This window comes from Octopus bimaculoides, chromosome 5 (genome assembly GCF_046866305.1).
Source record: "Octopus bimaculoides isolate indiv1 chromosome 5, ASM4686630v1, whole genome shotgun sequence".
Lineage (NCBI taxonomy): Eukaryota > Metazoa > Mollusca > Cephalopoda > Octopoda > Octopodidae > Octopus > Octopus bimaculoides.
The window spans coordinates 73,682,079-73,685,063 of record NC_142932.1 but is presented as its reverse complement, the minus strand read 5'-3'; the positions used below and the strand labels follow the sequence as shown (position 1 = coordinate 73,685,063).

The 2,985-nt window shown below is 34.2% G+C and overlaps 1 long non-coding RNA gene across 1 annotated transcript in view; it reads left to right on the top strand.

Annotated features, from left to right (window-relative positions):
* Positions 1-2,467, top strand: part of LOC128247850 (uncharacterized) — a 22,310-nt gene extending 19,843 nt beyond the window's left edge. Inside the window, exon 2 of the long non-coding RNA XR_008264174.2 lies at positions 2,220-2,467. This is a non-coding gene — a long non-coding RNA (uncharacterized LOC128247850). The remainder of the gene's footprint in view (positions 1-2,219) is intronic.
* Positions 2,468-2,985: the final 518 nt, after the last annotated feature.

The following is a 2,985-nucleotide window of genomic DNA, read 5'->3' as shown; positions in this document are numbered from 1 at the left end:
TTGTAATTATTTCAGGCAATAAATTGTTAGCTGATGTTTGATCATTGCTTAATGAAACTGAAGAGAACTTCACGTTTCTGTATTTTTGTCTTATTATGAAACACTTTTCCAAAAATTGGAATGGCAACTACAAAACAATTAATCGCATTAAAACCATGTTCATGTTCTCTAAAACTTCCGTGGCAGTTCCATTCATGTTTCCATTGCATAGTCACTATTTTGATATGACTTTCCCTGAAGATCAAAGAGAACTTCCCCAGAAACACTTAGAATAGTGTTACAGTTTCCCTTCTTTATTCTCGTCTGCGACGCATTACGTTTTTCGGCAAGTATATGTGATTAGCTGTCAGAAATGGATGATATTACTTTGAGTGGTGATAAATCTGCCCTGTATTTTAAACGTGGCAGCCATCCTCCTTTATCGATCCCGGTATCTTATAATAAAAGAAATCATTTCAAAGCAAGAGTTGTATCTTGGCACAGAAAAGAAGTCTTATGATTCTGCTGCTTTTCCATTCAACAATTGTTTAAGCGCTCGTATTGGCAATGAGATTGACATTCTAATTGTTAGGTATGAGTTTTATAGAGGTGACATTATTCTTGAGAAATGCGATTGGTCAGTCTCAGAAACATATCACCGCTAATATAATCCGTTGCGATATCCTCTCATGACTTGAAAAGTTAAAATCATGGTTGGTTCTATTTGTTTAGATACGTGTAGGCAAAGGAGAAAAAAAATCGGGAAGGAAGAAAACAAAATGGAGATTGATAATATAGGGACCAAGGAAAGGTAAGAACAAAAGCAATGGTTATAATACTTGAAGAAACGGAACAAGATCAAGAAAGGAGAAAAGAGTAAAGAATCAGAGAGAGAGACAGATAAATACAAAGAAAAGGATAAGTAAAATAGATGGAAAGACAAAAATAAAGAAGAGGAAAAGATGAAGGAGGAAGGAGAAAGAAGAGGAAAAGGAGTAGTAATTTTTACCATTGCATTTGGACATAATCCAACTGGATAAGTTCCATAATCTAAGTTTTATATTCGAAGTCTGCCTTTTCTTTTAACTTGCTATTTTCCCCTCGTGTTCAAAGAGGTGGTTCTTGGTTTCTTGAAGGCAATTCCATCTTTCTTCTTGGCAGTTTTCATTTTATTTCTGTTGCTTTATCGTTTAATACGATTCATACCGATTTGTTCTTTGTTATTCTGATCCATAATCCTTAGTGATTGAACTCCTTTTGTGATTCATTGACAGCATTTTGAGCCTTTTCTTCAGATTCAGAAATCCTGGGATCTTTTACCGTTCGGGTCTTTGAAGAATAATAGCTTAAAAGAATGTTCTCTTTAATCTTCCGTGATAGAAGTAAGAAATTTTAACTGTTCTAGGCACAAACACTTGTAAACAGCAGAGGAAATTAATATATCTATAATGTATTCCAAAATATATAAGTATTGTTTAAAACCACCGCCTTCAATTATTCGGCATTCGTAAAATATATGAATTTAAGAATATTTTAATTTACAGGAGACAAAACAAGAACGGCCTATTATGAGTTAAAGGCTTTGTGAGGAACAAGGTATTTTTTCCTCATTTATTGCGTTTAGGCAAAGATTTTTCAGTCTTCTCACAGAGCTGTCCATGAGAGAAACAGTGCTGTTCGAGCTGCGATCCAACTAACTTTAACCTGGATTCTGATATTTCTTAATATTTGAGACGAAAAGGACTATAAGCTGGCAGAATCGTTAGCACGCCGGGTAAAATGCTTATCGGCATTTCGTCCATCTTTACATTCTGAGTTCAAATTCCACCAAGGTCGACTTCGCCTTTAATCCTTTCGGGGTCGATGAAACAAGTACCCGGTAACCGCTGGGGTCGATGTAGTCAACCCCTCCCACGTACTTGCTGGCTTTGTGCCAAGATTTGAAACTAATATTTGAGACATAAAGAGGCCCATTTTACAGGTATTTAGGGCACTGTTTACTGCACTGCATGGTTTCCAATTCAATTTCATTAAAAAGTTCCAAATTTCCCCCCCCCCCCCCAAAAAAAAAAGATGGAAAAGACTCATATTAGAGAGTAGCCCAAAGCAAAAATTTTACTAGTAAATTAAAATATTTTTGTAGTTCAGGTCAAATTTACTTAGTGATATTCAAGGCGCTTCATACTACGAAAACTGTGATATTCAAGTAAGTTTGTACCATGTTAAATTTGTATTTTCAGATAACAAATATCCGAAACTAATACAGGACTATAAAACACGAGCAGAAGACGTTACGAATGCAGTGAATACAAATGCAGAAAACATTTATTTTCTTCCACTTTTACCACTTAATCAGACATATTTATATACATAGACGGATGCACAACTATCTTAGAGAAATAAGACAAACATTTTGTTTTTTTAACTGTATAGTACGATGTGGAATAAAACGAATTGTACATTTATATTATTCATGAAAAAACAAAAAGCATTTTATTGTTTTTCCTGCTGTCATTTAAATAAAGCCCATTCAGACATCTAACATGGAGATGTCTTTTAAGAGTTTGAAGATTTTTAATTGACAAAATCAATTTCCGTCCATAGAAAATAAACATTCAGAAACAATTTCTTGTTTTTTTTTATACATACAAAACTAATATCCTCTATTTATATGCATACATACATAAATAGGCAGTCAATACCAATGCATATTATGACTGGTTGGTGGGAATGGTTTCCTTCCATAACTTAAAAGGTATACTCTCTCTTTCTCTTTCTCTCCCCCCCTCTCTCTCTCTCTCTCTCTCTCTCTCTCTCTTTCTCTCTCCCTCTTTCTCTCTCTCCTTACCAAAATACTTCTGTATGCTTATATTCTGCATTATAAATATATTACAGTTATTTGAAAAGGTCGCCTACCTTATAACTTCTATATATTAAGATTATACAGATACACATACATAATACGTACATATATATATGTATGCATACACACACACTCACACACAC